Raw genomic sequence first — 17,010 nt, forward strand, 5'->3', positions numbered from 1 at the left:
GTCTTGCTAATGTGCTAGGGTTATGACCACAGGCCTCACATCAGATCAGACTTGGACTGCCATTTTTTAGAAGAAGAAGAGTTTGGATTTATATCCCCCCATTCTCTCCTGTAGGAGACTCAAAGGATCTTACAATCTCCGTGCCCTTCCTCCCTCATAACAAACACCCTGTGAGGTGGGTGGGGCTGAGAAAGCTCCGAAAAGTTGTGACTAGCCCAAGGTCACCCAGCTGGCGTGTGTGGGAGTGCATAGGCTAATCTTTTAGCACATACACACAAATTAAAAATTCACCTCCTGAATAAAAAGCTGTCAGTTTGGAGAGGTAGTTGATGAACTGTATTAGCCACAATTTGTGGGAAAACCTTCCACTGGGGACTAATGGCAGCCAACTTGGAGCTGTGGCTTACAATCTCACTGTGGAGGAAGCTAGTCAAAAGATACAAGTGTGGAAAGCCCCAAGTGTGGTGACAAGAATTGGTCTCTTTCTTTCTTTCTTTCTTTCTTTCTTTCTTTCTTTCTTTCTTTCTTTCTTTCTTTCTTTCTTTCTTTCTTTCTTTCTTTCTTTCTTTCTTTCTTTCTTTCTTTCTTTCTTTCTTTCTTTCTTTCTTTCTTTCTTTCTTTCTTTCCTATACTGTCCACCCCCGAAGGGCTCTTGGTAGTGTGCAATACATGTTAAAACTTACTAAATAAAACCATGGGGTGGGGCCATGCCCCCAAGCTTATAAAATCGAAGGCCCCAGCATGTAGTCTTCCAGTTGCTTCTGTCCTCCCCCGAGGGGAGGGCAAAAGGGACTGCCAGCTTGGAGCCAGCAGCCGGGAGGGGCTTGGGGAGGAGATGGCAGCTGGGGGGGCGAGGCTTGGGAGGTCCTCTGGCTTCCTTGGCCCTACCCATGTCAACGATGACATGGGTGGGGCTGAGGGCGCCAGATGACAACAAGGCAGCAGGACTTCAGTGGCTCCTGGGAACAGAGGGTACCCCCTGTTCCTAGGTAAATACGCCACTGGGTAGTGGGATAGAAATATTTCATGACTGCACACCCAATCCTTATCCAGCAATAGATGTTGTGCATATAGCTCCTGACCTGATTTAGAAGAAGAGTTTAGATTTATACCCCACCTTTCTCTCCTGTAAGAACTCAAGGTGGCTTACAAACTCCTTTCCCTCCCTCTCCCCACAACAGACACCTTGTGAGGTAGGTGGAGATGAGAGAGTTCTGAATAACTGTGATTAGCCCAAGGTCACCCAGCAGGAATGTAGGAGTGTGGAAACACATCTGGTTCATCACATAAGCTTCCACCACTCAATTGGAGGTATGGGGAATCAAACCTGGGTTCTCCAGATTAGAATCCACCTGCTCTTAACCACTACACTACACTGGCACTACCTGATGCTGAACTCTTTTGTATATCAAACATAAGCGTTGGAAAGAAATCTACAAGAAATTTGCTTCATGTCCAGGTCACCCTTGTTGGATCAAGTTGCTTGTGTTTGCCTCTGGCAATAAACAGTAATTCTGTTTCTATGAACATCTGGTTAACCAAACATTTTGGGTAGTTTTCAAGCCATTCAGATAACTGGCTTTATAGGTTATAGGAGCTAGTAGATGTCATCCTGTTTTTGTAACAAGCAGGCTTCCATTTGAATAGACATGTCATAATTTGGTACATCTATAGTGTGACATATGTCCACACAGAAACATACACAGGGAGTCATCTTTTTGTTTATTCTCAGTCCTTTTGTACTGTTCTGTTCATCAGAAGCAATCTACATACAGCCTGTAATAAACCATCTTTTGAAAATATGCTGCCGACTGAACAATTATGGAAGGTGCTCTGCCATTCCTGCTCCTCCCCATTTTGATAAAAAAATATAGAAGGGTGGGGGATATAAAATCACTGATGTAAAAAGCTTCACTTAACTTTTCCTGAATTGCTCAAATGACTGGTATTTCTGCTGGCCTGTGAAGTATTTTACCAATCAGGCTTTGGAACAAAGTTCCAAAGCAGTTCCAAGTATTTCTGCTGCATTTGGATTTATTACTGGGTCTTGCTCCCTAGCTCATCCTTAACAACTGACAAAATATTTACACTGCTCAGTACAGAAAGGGGTAACTTTTTCCAAAATATTATACAAGGTTGTAGTCAGAAAACAGACAATGAGGTGAAAAAAAGTTTGGATTCAAGCACTAAGCAATTTTGTTGATCATTTGCCAGAAAGTCATGAGAGCAGGGCATCAGCAAATCAGTCAGTTCTGTAGTGACAGTCTTCTACAATGCGCCGGGGAGGGAAAGGGAATGCTACAGTGAGGTGAAAAAGGGATGCTGGTATAAGCATTAGCACTTTTGGTCATCAACTCACAGCTGACATGGCAACCTGTTAGGGTTTTCAAGGCAAGAGATTTCAGAGGTGATTTGCCATTGCCTGCCTCCACATCACGCCCCTGGTATTCCGTAGAGATCATCCATCTAAATACTAGCCAGAGTCAAGGCTGAGAGTGTATGATTGGCCCAAGGTCACCCAGTACATTTCTATGGCAGAGTAGGGATTTGAACCTGTGTTTCCCAGATTCTAGTCTTACACCACTATATATGCTTTTAGTGGAAGGGGAAGCAAGGAGCCTACTCCAAAGGGTGTGGAATAAATATGGAGGAAACAACATCGCAGTGGCAGTCCCACCTAGGTTTTCAACCCCCAAGTGGTAGCTGGAGATCTCCAGGAGACAGAGATTGATTTATACCCTACTTGGGTATAATGTAAGGAGGCTCAAAGCAGCTTACAAACTTCTCATCCTCTCTCCACAACAGTCAAATCTTATAAGGCATGTGGGGCTGAGAAAGTTCTGTGAGAACTGTGACTAGCCCAAGGTCACTTAGCAGCAGAGGCGTAGCTAGGGAAATAGAGCCCAATGCAAAATCTGAGTTTTGTGCCCCTCCTCAATGGGCTGCCCTGAATCCACCCCCAAACAACATCTCTTTCAATGATGTTTAAACTAGGGAGCCCAGATTCTCTTATTTATTTATTTTTATTTATTTATTGGATTTAATATACCGCCCTATCCCAGAAGGGCTCACCTTAAAGGGAGAATCTGGGGTCGCCAGTTAAAACAACATTGAAAGTGATCATATTTTGGGGTGCATTATCCCCCACCCTGAAACAGCATCACTTTCAATGTTTAAACTGGGGACCTCAGATTCTCCCTTTAAATCCATGCTGAAGGGGGTGGATTTAAAAGAATATGGGGGAATTTGGGGGATGCCTGCTGTCAGGGGTGCGATAGTTAAGCTAGCAGCACCAAAATTTTAGGGTATCTTTAGGAGACTCTCTTGATGATACCACCCAGGTTTGGTAAAGTTTCTTGCATCCTTCCAGGCGTGAGCCCGGTGCAATGTGCACCCTCTGGTCTCCTGGTAGCTACGCCTCTGCTTACCAGGCTTTTATGTATAGGAATGGGCAAACAAATCTGGTTCACCAGATTGGAGTCCACTGCTCCTAACCATTACACCCTGCTGGCTGCATGTTTTCATGGATATTATTTTAGAGATAATTGTCAGATCAAAAGTTTTGTGAGCTATGAGAACAACAGAAAGATGGAAGTAGTTGGTTTCTTAAAAGTTTAGTATCTCATTCATTCTGGAAATAATCCAACTAGCCTACTTCAATTTGAACATTGCAGCACAGTGATGGCGAACCTTTTCGAGACTGAGCGCCCAAATTGCAACCCAAAACCCACTAATTTATTGCAAAATGCCAACATGGCAATTTAACCTGAATACTGAGGTTTTAGTTTAGAAAAAATGGTTGGCTCCAAGGCACATGTTACTCAGGAGTAAGCTTGGTGGTAGTCAGTGGCTTTGCTTTGAAGCAACCGTGCAACTCTTCGAATGGGTGAATCATGACCCTAGGAGGGTTTACTCAGAAGCAAGCCCCATTGCCAGCAACTGAGCTTACTCTCAGGTAAAGGATCATGCTTTAGTTCTTCTCATGAAAATCAGTGGGGTTTAACAGTGCTTCCCCCTCCCCCCACAGGATGCACTCTGTGTGCACATGCCCACAGAGAGGGCTCTGAGTGCCACCTCTGGCACCCGTGCCATAGGTTTGCCACCACTGTTGTAGTAGGTAAAAAAAAGCCAAACATTCAGCGATTTCCCTGCAAATTCTTCCGCATCCAGTAGTTTTTCCTTGGCATTCTTTTGATTTAATACTTCAGCTTTTGTAGAAGAACATTGTTTTAAACAAACCATATCTTTTTGTTTCCGTTTTAAAAACAATGAGAATATTGGCACAGATGGAACATGCAGCAAGACATTAGGTGAATCATGCAGTTCTATTATATGCGTCAGGATCTGTGTCAAATGCCAGCAATTGCAGAATTTAGATTATCAATCAGGAGCAGGGCCTTTCAATGGTGGTTTTAAAACTGTGGAATTCATACAAGAAATGTAAATTTCTGTTTGGTTTTTCTATTTTTGTTCTTTTCTTTTTGTTCTATCCTTGTTTCAAAAGCTTTGTTTTATGTACTGGCACATGTCCATTATTATGTTTTAGGACCATCAGGTCCTTTCTGTCACTGGCAGAAGATTGGGGAGGAGGGCTAGGGCTGCCAGATAACAGGTTGGGAAACTCCTGGAGACTTTAGAGTCTACCATAAAAAACATTCAGTTTCTCAAGGAGAACTGATTTCTGCAGCCTCAAATTATCTGTAATTCCAGAGGATCCCCAAATCCCATCTAGAGGCTGGCATCCCTATTCTATTACTTACTTCATTTATATCCTCTCTTAAGGATCTGAAGGCAGCTTACATTGTTATCCTCTTCTTTATTTTGCCCTCACAAACAACCTTGTGAGGTGGGTTAGGTAGAGCATATGTAAGTGGCCGTAGGTCACCTAGCATGTTTCCATGGTTGAGAGGATTCAAACCTGGATCTCCCAGATCCTAATCTGACACTTAAACTACTATACCACACTAGCTCTGCTTTTGTTCCCTTTGGAAATGCCTCTGCTCCCCACTCTTTCCCTTCAGGAGAGCTACATATCCCAGAGTGTACCAAGACACAGTGGCCTGGATAAATTAGAAAATGCATCTGGGGGACTATGGAGGAAAAGTGAGACTGTTTCTCTGCCACAGCCCATCCACCAACTGCATCATCTACAGTTTGGCCAGGCACCACTGCAAGCCTTACACTTGGCAAGACAACCACAAGTGCTAAGTGCAGCTAGAGGGAAAGGAAGTTGAGGTGGATGAAGGAGATGATGGAGGGACAATGAATGGATGATTAACATCTCTTGGTTCATTGATTTACCCTTTGTTTTTGATACCAACAGAATGAACAGGCAGGGACGTAAGTATAGATTTTTATGGGGGGGTTCAGGGGGTGGGGCCAGGCCCCCACCCACCCCTGGGGGCATGGCCACACCTCCCCAAGCCCCGCCCCCAGCCTCAGTGCTTATAAAGGCAGCTCTCTGAGGCCAGGGATGGCAGACTCCCCTGCCCCACCTCACCCACCCACCAGCTGGGCTCCCAGCTGGCAGCCGGCAGCCCCTTCTGCCCTATCCTCTGGGCAGAGGCATAGTTAGGGAAAATGAAGCCCAGTGAAAAATCTGACTTTTGTGCCCCCCCCCATGGGCAGCCGCTGTGATGGAATCCACCTCAAACAGGATCACTTTCAACTAGAGAGCCCAAATTCTCCTTTTAATTCCACCTTGAAGGGAGAATCTGGGAAAGTAAAGACAATCTGATTGTTGATCTTTTCCTGTTTGAACTTGACAATTCTGAACTTTGATTCAGTGTATATTTTGGGCTTTCTTTTGTGATGAAATTGCTGATTTGTACTTTTAAATTTGTTATCACTTAAATTAATATGATTTGTAAATGTTGCTTTATTAGTAAAGGGAAAATTATTGTGGATGAGAAGTGATACACATATTGCAAATATATAATTTTTAATATATGGCACCAAATTTTTTTTATTGGTTGCTTGCTTTGTATGGATTTCAATCCAATTTTTCCCAGCTCTGTAAAAGTGCAGAAATAGCAACCTGTTACTCAGTTCATATAACTTACAGCCAAATTATGTATTTTTTTCACTCAAAAGGTTTTTGGCAAAATGTAGTCCCCATGATCATTGAATTTGTATGCACTGATGTCATGTAATTATTGTTTTTCTCTGTGCTTCATTTTTTTAAAAAAATAAGCATCTTCCTTATCCTGCTAAGAAGCTAAATAACTGTCAGATTATATTTGATGTATGCGTTCTTTTAAATGATTGTACAACAACCAAAATGCAAAACAGTGTATCGATATCAGTTGGCCCAAATCAAAGCTACTGATGATCAAAAGGCTTCAGTTATCATGAACAAGAACAAGTCACCATGTGAATGTTTAATATAGACATCAGTTGATTCTAGAGTTCCCAGAATTGTGGTAATACTCCAGGAACCCGGCAAAGCTGTTTATGGTTTTGAACACCAGCACAAAAAGGCAGGATCAGAGGAAGGCCTCTATGTCATGTTTGTTTGGCCCTGCAGGGCAAATGGTTGGCTGCCATGTGAAACAGGATGTTGAAAGTATCCCTTATTAAACATTCTGTATAGTAAAACTATTTGCATTTACCACCAGCCCGAACATGCTCTGATCTTTTTTGGGTTGGCCACAGCAGATTTCTCCGACTGTTGCTTTCATGTAGTGTTATAATTTGTTAATTAAAAGATTAATTAGTGACTTGTATTTTTTAGTTGATATTATGGTAAAGTTATCTAAAAGATGAGTGTCAGATGTTTGGACAGGGGTGCAATGTCAGTGCTTGCCGTAGGCACTATTTTCTGTAATTACGCTCCTCCTATTCTCCATTTTCAAATGTAGGTTGCTACATGGCATGTGTTAGTGCAAGATGATTTCACAAGACCCAAATTCCCTTTAGCACCTGGAAGTAGTCACTGTTCAGTGGATCCCAGCCACTAAACAACTTTAGTAGCATGAACAAAAATCTCTTGATCATGCTAAATAGAACTCTGCAGCAATTAGCTAACAGGGGAAATTGGATTCAATCTGACAGCACATGTAGTGAATGTAGTGAAATCAATATAATAAATAATGTAGTGAAATCAGTATAATAAATAATATGAAAGTCAGACTTTAGAAACAGGGTAATTTTTTGAAATGCCTTTAAGTTCAGAACAAGGTGCTTTACAGAAAGGGTGGACTTTTCTTTGTACAATGATTAACATGGCATCAACTTCAAGGAAAAATCAAAATAAACTGCAAGCAGATATGCCTGGCTAGGCTAAATAAAAGGTCAGATTTTCAATACTCACTATGTACTTCAAAATATTTCTCTCTTCCCTTCTAAGCTTCCTTTCCAGAAATGTGCAGCACACATAATTAGCATCTTAGTATTTTTTGCTTTCTTCAGCTGACTGCTATTATCACCTCTTCATTTCAATGGGTGGTTTCCTCTTGTTTGTGCTTTTCCTGAAGTTGATCTGATTTCATATCTGACAAAGAAGACTTTTCAAAGAAGGTAAGACTGTTGCCTTTCTTCCAATACCAGAGGTGGAGCTACCAGGGGACCAGGGGGTGCGCGTTGCACCGGGTGTGCATTGGAGGGGGGAATCGACTCCCCCTGTGGAGCCCCCCTCCCACCCCGCCCCCTGTGGAGCCTCCACACACACTTACCTTTGTCAAACAGTGAAGGCTGGGGAAGTGGCCTGTTCCCTTCAAGCTGAAAATGACACTTCCCAGGAGACCTTGCGAGCCCCAGGGTCTCATGGGAAATGTAGTTCCCACAAGGCCGTTTTCAGCCTGAAGGGAGCAAGTCGCTTCTCCAGCCTGCACAAAGATAAGGGGCGGAGGCGGGGGGCAGGGCACTGTGGAGGGGGGAATACAGAGTGCTCACTGGGCACACTTTGGCCCAGCTACGCCTCTGTCCAGTACACTAATTCCTTAGCCACTATAGCTTGAGAGTTACCAGACAGTTTTGTTTTGAAAAGCTGTTCCTTCTAGTGAGATAAATGGCTGAGTCTTAGGTCTTTTTATTATCATACCATTATGCTGCATCCTACTGTAATCCTTTTATTTTATTTTACCTTCCTGTAAGACAGAGTCGTTCCACTGGGCATACAGTTAAGGCAGCTACAGTACCATCTGACCTCCTGTTCTTTCACCAGATCCACTGCCAACCCTCAATTTGATTTGTTTATTGATCTACTGCCATCTTGCAGGAAATTATAACTGTCATTTATTATGATGTTTTGAAAAGTTTTAAGCTGTTGTATGAAAGCCCAGAAGGGGAGGGGCAGCATATTAAATCTATGTTGGGATTGATGCAGGAGAATATTCTAGATCAATATAGAACACTTTTTATGTACATGACAACTGCAGCAAGGATTCTATATGCATTCAATTGGAGGGACAATAACATTCCAACAAAACAAGACTGGATTTTAAAAATCACAGAATATACAGAGATGGCAAGGCTGACAATGTTTATAAGAGACAGTAATACGGACGATTTCCTTAAAGACTGGAAACCCTTTGCGGTCTACCTACTGAAAACATAAACAAATAGAGAAATAATGGCAGGATTTGAGATTTAAATGAAAACAGTGGGTTGGACTAAAATAGTTTTATAAGAAGGACTAAAAGTGGATGAAATGCTAATATCAACTATAAACACAAAACTAGATTTGAGTTTGGATCCATAATGAGGTAGCTATAAGTCATCATATATATAGTGATGTATTTAATTTTTTAAATTATAGTAGGGGAGGAGGGATTGGATTTTTTTCCTTTTTTGCCTGTGTAAAATAAATTTTAAAAATTCACACACACCTCACCAAATTCTGAATAAATAGACTGTCTCTCTGTAAGGACACCACCTTGCAGCACTCTGGAACTTCTGGCCTCTCTCATTTATTAAGTGTAACAGCCATATCTAAACTCTTGCACAGGGACACACACTGGAATGATTTACAACAGGATTTATAGCAGGTCTCTTCTACAACTCTTTCCTCTCTTTCTTGGTGATTTTGATTGCAAAAGTCTTATAAAATAATCATTTAGTTCATGTGCATTTGAAGAAGAGAAGCCCAACTCACAAAAGCTTATGTGGGAATAGGTTTTCTTAGACTTTAGGGTGTCCTTGATTTCTGTATTCCAACCTCAATGTAACTGCTTAAAACTACAAGTCAATGCTGCTAAAAGATATATGTAACCAGTCTGCTATATGTTACCACTGCCATCTGGGACATTCTTTCCTTGATCTTCAGTTTATGGTTTCACACACTTTATAGATAACTAGGTTTCCCCTGACACCCTGGTCCCATGAGAAACATAGCTGCATCTGTTATTTTGTAGTGGCAGCAAGCCAGGTGGCTTTGTCTTACTATCTGCTGCCAACCTTGGGGCACCTCAGCTCGGGGGTTGTTTTTCACAACTTCTTGGGAAAGTGGGAGGGAGGACTTGCAATGGGACAAAGGAGATGGCAAAGGCCAGGTTTGTCAGAATTGGCTTTGCCAAGCTTTGGTGCTTCAATGCCCCATCAATAAACGCTACTGATCAACACCACAGAGTCTGTTTATTGGCTTAAGGTTTGAGACATAACAATAAGTTATGACAACATTGCATAGGCTACTAATCTTTACAGGAGTAAAAGATGTTCTACTAGACCACGGCCACCTAGCCTGGAAAACCCACAACAGTCAGTTGATTCTGACTGTGAAAGGCCTTGACGATACAAGAGGTTCTCTTGTAAGTAGACTTACTTGTAAAAAACCCATAGGTCCACATACTTGTGTGTTTTCAAACTTTCCTTGCTCCTTTGGCAAAAGATATGGTCCTGTTATATATTTTTGAATATCCCCATAAAACTTAGCAATATAGTGATTTAGAATGCTCTCTCATCTCCCATGGATAAATTAATGTAAGACTGAAATAGTAAACCCTATATTCTGTTCCTTTTCTCAAAAGTATTATGTGTATACATATTTCATCTCTCTCATAAATATCTCATAACATTTCTGCATTCAATATGGTGTTTTCAGAAGAAGCCACAAAAATATATTTGGCTGTGATTTAACAGACCCAGATTTGAATAGGTCCAAGAAAACATAAAATTGTAACGGTGTCAATGAACAAATTACATGACTTCCTTTGGGATAGTCAGGGAATGACATAATTGACATTTTTGCCTTCACTAAGGGAAGCCTCAGGTTCACATTGTTGTCATATCTTTATATTTACTGTTCCATCCAAAGAAAACACTAATGTAAAATGCAACACTCCACAGCTGCACTAAGACGTATTAGCATAAGTATTTCAAGAACTGGCCAGTATGACACACAACTTCCTCTAGTCTTGAAATCATGAATTCAGATCTTCCAGTGTGTGGTGAAACCTCATGTCTTCCTATAAAACCATGTCTATTTTACTGATTTTTGTAGCAAACTGTCGCTAGAACCACTTTTTGCATAGTAACAGCAGGACAGTTAGATGAGAGCACTCAGTGGTGAAGATTTCACCATTAGTCTGACTCTTGGCTTGCTCCTCACTCTGGGATACTTCTTGGTGCTTGGCTTTTTTCCTGTACCTGCTTCTCTTGGTCTGTTGCCCATGGTTTCAGCTTTGACACTGGAGAGATTGTAACTCTGGCTTCAACTTTTTCTGTCACATGACTCTGAAGTTGCTTGCAAGTCAGCAGATCCACTGTGGCCATGGGTGTGGTGGTAGTGGTGGCAATAAAGGCGGGGTCTTGTGACTGCAAAAGCATTAAGGGAGCAATTCTAAGCAGAACTACATCTTTCTAAACCATTGACTTAAATGCATTTAGAAAAGCATAGCCCAGTTTAGTATTGCACTATATCCCTCTAATCCAGGGGTCCCAAAGTGATGCCTGTGGATGCCATGGCACTTGCCAAGATCTTTTCTGGTGCCCAGCAAGTATTTTTAGGAAGTGGGTAAATCCAAGTAGTGCTTTTGCCCAGCCAGGCTTCTGATTGACTATTGGAGATGTGATTGGCTGTACTGATTTTTTAAAAAAATGTTTTTAGGTAGCAGCTGCCAGCACAGTGCAAGGACCTAGACTGTGATACTGAAGTTAAGCTGTGGAAATCATTTTGTGCCTGGCTCTGCCTCCTGTGGCAGCCATTTTGTGACAGCCATTCTGTTGCTACACCCACTGTGCCATGTCAAAATTCCAAATGTCCATGCAGACTGAAAAAGGTTGGGGACCTCTATTCTAGTTCATTGTGCTGATTCAAAAGAAAATTATTAACAGTTGGAGACAGACAATTTTTTTTCCTGTAACCACCTTCCTAAGAACTTGAAAGTCACATTGACATTTCACTAAACAGAGGATTAAGGAATGACCCACCGTGGATTATATACTTTCTCCTTTGCTCTGGCTTTTGGGCAGTGATGAACAAATAAAAATAATTTCATCCATACTCTTCTCCCCTACTGTCAGTTTTCATCAATTAATATAGGATTGGTACATTCATTCCAAACATCAATTTCTATCAAAAGCACAGACAAAATAATATAATCCCCCCCCCCCAGCATAATGGAAAGGCCTTCAAAATAAATTTAAATAAGAAGTATCTCACTGATCTGGCACATGTCTGACTCACACAAACTCTAAAAGGGCATCAGCTCCTTTGCAGCTGTTTCATAACTCCCCTCTTCACAAAACACGAAAGAGGGAACATATATTGAATTCAAAATTAACATTTAGGAATCAATCAACTGAAATAAGATTTGATGACAAGAAATAATCAAGTCCACAGATGGATTCAAGCAGCAGCTAGCCCCTCCATCATTGCTTTCATTCTATGTAAGCAGCATATAACTATGAAGGTTGATTAATGTTGGGATCAATGTGGTTCCCACAGTGAAAACAGATGCAAAAAATTCATTTCATTTTCCTGCTGTCTCCCCATGTTCCTTAAGCAAACCTTTTATTCTTTGTCATCTAAAGACCCTATGACCTTCATAGCCAGTTTCCTGCCCTTGATATATTTGAAGAAATGCTTATTGCTTGCCTTAATGTTTTTGGCTATTGGTTCCTCAGACTCTCTTTTATTCTACTGTCAACTTATATTCCTCAAGAATATACCCACAAATATTCTAACCACTGCACCACCGTGTTGTGCCGCCTGCATTGGCTCCCAATGGAATTCCGGATCGTCTTCAAGGTGCTGGTTTTGACCTTTAAGGCCTTCTACAGCTTGGGGCCCTCATACCTACGGGACCGTCTCACCCTTTACGTCCCGAGTCGTGTCCTCCGCTCTGCCAGGACACGACTGCCCAGGAAATCTACTGGTGGTCCCCGGCCCCTCCATGATGTGGCTGGCCTCCACGCGGGCCAGGGCGTTTACTGCCCTGGCCCCTGCCTGGTGGAACGCTCTTCCCGCAGCAGTTAGGGCCCTGCGGGACCTTGGAGAGTTCCGCAGGGCCTGCAAAACTGTGTTGTTCCACCGGGCTTTGGGGGGGCCGGCCGCTGAGCCCGCCCCTTATGTTGTCCTGCACACTGGCTATCTATTGGACCATCTGCCAACCCCCTCCCCTCCCAGAGTTTGATCACTGGGGCTGGGTGCCAGATGTCTTCCACTATTTTTAATTATTTATTGAAGGCTACTGCTGCTGCTATAGTTTTATAGTTTTAAGGTTTTGTATATTTTAATTGGGGCTATTCGATTTGTTTTATTGTATTCCTATTTGTTGTACATCGCCCTGAGCTCTCTGGGGGGTAGGGCGGTTTATCCAATCGAATAAATAAATGAATAAAATAAATAAATTGTATGTGGGGGAGAATCTGTAGCGCCTTGCACAGCTCTGTGTAGAAAGAGGTTCTTTTTGTCTATATGTCCATAATTTAATGATTTATTAATCCACATCTGAAGTAGATGTAGACCATTTCCACATGGATTATCTGTTCTAGGTTCAGTACTGTTGGAAAGTGGGGGAAGGGTTACTCCTTCTCTACAGCATCATAGTGCATTTATGCAGGGACAGAGCGAGGGGGAACTGCGCCCAGGGCATGCGCGCACCCTGAGCCCCTGCCATGGTACCACCTGCCCCGCACCACCCCACCCTGAAATCCCCACCCCAATCCGTTGGCACTACACCTCTGCATTTATGTATCCTCAGGGGGTTTGCCCAGCTTTTATTTGAACCTTCTCAAACATACTTTACTAAGAAGTTTTGGGAAAGATCACAGTCAAGCCTGAGTGGCTGCCACATGGATTGGAAAGTCTGGATCTTCCCAACTACACAGCAGCCATTTTCATTGCCCCTACACTGCCTTCATTGCTTCCATGGGGTCATTCTTTCCCCACCGCCAAAGAGGCCTTCAACAAAAAATGTAAGTTGAATATCATATCACTATGTTGTAATGTTATATGTAATCAGTTATCTGAATCTTGAGCTGTCTTTTTCTTATTGAATTGAGTCTCTAGCCTCTTCTGGCAGGGAAATACATGGAGAAAAAATATATCTTCACAATGAAAGAGGCTGAAGGGTTACTTTTTTAAAAACCCAGGAAATTAGAAAACCTGCAATATAGTCTGTTATAATTGTATGTTGACATAATGATATTCAATTGCTGATTTTCCAAAAGACAGCAAAAGAGAACCCCAGAGGCCCAATGGATGAGCTTTGTCCCTTTCTGGCAGTCTGCTTCATTGCCCAACACTTACAGGGAAAGTGGCAGAAAATAAGAGGGGTGAAATGGCCTCTTTCGATGCTGCTATGTCACTTCTGCTGCAATGTCACCACATTATGGGTAGCTATAGGATTCACCTGAAACTCTAATGTATGCTCATTGTAGAAGAAGGATGAACATGGATTTTTGAAGAAGTATTTTGACTATTTCATACTAAATAAGCACACTAATGTCAACAGCTCTTCTGTTCTAAGGGTGTCCCCCCCCCCAATATTATGGCAGTGAGACTCCCAAGATGGAAATGAAATAAAGATTTTTCACCTGGCAGAACTCACTGTAACTCTCAGCACATGGGCAAGTAGATCAAAGGAATAGGGAGATGTACGCATCATACTGGTGAACAACATGCTTTAATGAGAAAAAAAGTTGTGAAATCCAAAAAGCTGGATAAACTGGAAGCAAACCAATACTTATGAAAGGCAGCCAGCCACCCTACAAGAGTAATCAGCAAGGGCTATTTTTATGCTGTAACTTCTGGCCCAATTCAGACCCACAGGTCACCATTTATCAAGTGGCGACTTAACATACTGCTCATGGAAGTGTGTATTAAGCTAGGGCCTCTGGAAGGAGATGAGCCAGAGACATCACTTTATCTTGACTGCGTAGCAAAGAAAATCCATGTTCGTTCTCAAGATGCACATACAAGGAAATCAGCATTGGGGCCAGGAAATGCTGCCTTCCAAGCTCAGACCACATACATCATCACTTGGGGGTGAGGTTGGAGAATAACAACCCTTCCACCACCCAAATTCAGAAAGGGGTGGAATACAGTTGCTATAGCAGCAAATAAATAAATGAGATCCCATGGACTTCTGAAAAATATTTGTGGTCTGCTTAAGTCATATTTGCCACTTATGTGAATATTAAATATGCATGGTTTAGCTTGCTAAGCAAGCTGTAGTGAATGCAAAGGCAAACACCACTTTGTTAAAAAAAACTTTCTAAATTTATTTATGCACCAATGAGGGAATCTGAAGATAATACAATGCTGCTTGCTGCAAGTATAAAAATAAACCTCTTAAAAAGCTTACCCCCTGCCCCCAAAAAGGATTAAGTGGCAATTTTCAAAAGGTACCATTTTCCATAATACCTCTCAGCTGTGTGGAATTTCTGACCAATAGAAAAACTACAGGTCCCTAATCACTGTTGCTTCACAACTACTACTTCTACAAGTGACATTAGCTAGTGCTACCAAAATGAATGGAAAATGCTGCTTGATGGAACCTATGATACTTAGTAAGTACTTAAACTTCATGAATGAGCTTCAAGGAGCTGAGAAGCCAGTATGAGCTCCCAGTATCCCCATTGAATCTTTCTTTAATGCTTCAAACTTTGGTATAAGTGCTGTTAAAAGCATTTAACATTTGTGTTGAGCCTTAATGTTGTTCACCGCCCGGAGCCCTTTGGGGATCGGGCGGTATAGAAATTGAATAAATCATCATCATCATCATCATCATCATCATCATCATCATCATCATCATCATCATCATCATCATCATCATCATCATCATCATCATCATCATTAGTGGTGAAATGAAATAATGAACTGATATATGTACAATGACATGGCACTAATGTGTTAGCTTCTACCCCCTCCCCTCCCCTCCCCCAAATTGCTCCTACCTTTCAATTGTTATAGAAAGTCTGGTATGGGCTCTGATCATGAAAGCTATCCTCACAAATAAGTCTGTAAGCCTATAAAGTGAAAGAACAGCCCAATCGAAATGGGGGGGGGAGTTCTGTGGGGGTCAGGGAGAAAAAGGCACAGGCTGTGCCACACCACCACCAAAAGGGTTTCAGGTGGCACAGAAAGGAGAGAAATTAAAAAACATTCCTGTGACCCAAATAGAGCTAACAGGTTTATGCCACGATTTCCCATAGCATACGTCTGTGGCTGGGGAAGAGGCATTTCTGTGCCAAAAGCCTCTAGAAACCCCCACAAATGCTTCTAGCATGGCCTCAGTTATGCTGGCATCCTCAGTTATGCTAATACAGCTCTGGGAGAGACAGCCTTTTCCAAGTTGGCTGCTATGAAGCTGTGTGGCTGTGTCTGCCACTTAGGTGTCACTTATGCTGGTGGGGTGGCCAAATGGATCTGCACGGACCTGTGCTGCTTCCAGGATGTGCTTCATGCCCCACACCACCCTGGATTGGGCTTTCATTCTTTTAGTCTGCAGCAGACTAAGGGAGCAGTCCCAACCAGACTACTTGCAGGTCTACAAATCTCATTTTATTCAATGGATCTTACTACCAGGAAAGTGTGGCTATATAATGTGGCCACCTCTGACTTCACTGGGGACCAGAATTTATTTTATAAGGATCCATCCAGAGAATCATTCATGTAGCTTTGCTTTGCTGTATCCTATTACATTTTTTAAAATTCCAATGAAGATGAACTGGATTCTTGGTATTTTATTTAACATGTACTGATGTATTAGATGTGCAAAATTTTCTAACTATTAAAAATAACAGTAGAAGATGCTAAGTGCATGTATTAGCTAGACATAGCCTAATGTGTGCAATCTTAGTCTTCAAACCCAGCTGCCAAAAAGATACTCAGGAAAATAATATGTGTAAAAGGATGCCCATCCACCCTCTGCCTACGTGCCTGTATTCACATTTGTTTTAATGCCAATTCAAGACTTCAGATTTCTTCTAAGATTGTTCTACTTAAAAAACATAAACAGAATAAAAAAGCCACAGGAAGAACAATCATATTATAAAGGAAATATCAAGTTATCACATATTGGCACTTTATTCCTATAATTATCAACTTTCAGTTCCACAAAAGCAGCCCAATGTTTCCATAGAAGATTTTCTTTTCTGTTAACATAAATCCAACTCTTCGTTTTTCTGACCACTTCCGTAAGAAGGGCCTTCAATTTACAGTATTGCTGCAAGATAAACTATAAATTAAATACACAGAATGCTCACAATGTGAAGCAAGTCAACAATGCAGACTCTGTATATGAAATATGACATTATTGAACTGGCTTTGCTTGTGTTATCAAGTGCTTCATTTTAGCCAACAGTGCAAGACCCTGGATGCAAGCAAGGTCATACAAACTGACAAGACTTAAAAAGTATTCTATGTGGTTTGAGATATGGAGTAAAAACTGTTAATATGCTTGCATAAAGTTCAGAGAATTTTAAAAACTTCATATGAGAGGAGATTCCCTTTGAAAATTTAATCTGCATCTTATTATGATCGCAGATGATGACTCCATATTATAATAGCCAAATCGAAGAAATGTGTATGTGGCATTTCTGTGTGTTCCAGTTTCCCCTTCTAGG

At 41.7% G+C, this 17,010-nt stretch overlaps 1 protein-coding gene across 4 annotated transcripts in view; it reads right to left on the reverse strand.

The window, feature by feature from the left end:
* AIG1 (androgen induced 1) overlaps nt 1–17,010 on the reverse strand; it is a 119,611-nt gene that overhangs the window by 44,989 nt on the left and 57,612 nt on the right. The window lies entirely within an intron of this gene.

Source organism: Sphaerodactylus townsendi, linkage group LG01 (assembly GCF_021028975.2).
Source record: "Sphaerodactylus townsendi isolate TG3544 linkage group LG01, MPM_Stown_v2.3, whole genome shotgun sequence".
NCBI lineage: Eukaryota > Metazoa > Chordata > Lepidosauria > Squamata > Sphaerodactylidae > Sphaerodactylus > Sphaerodactylus townsendi.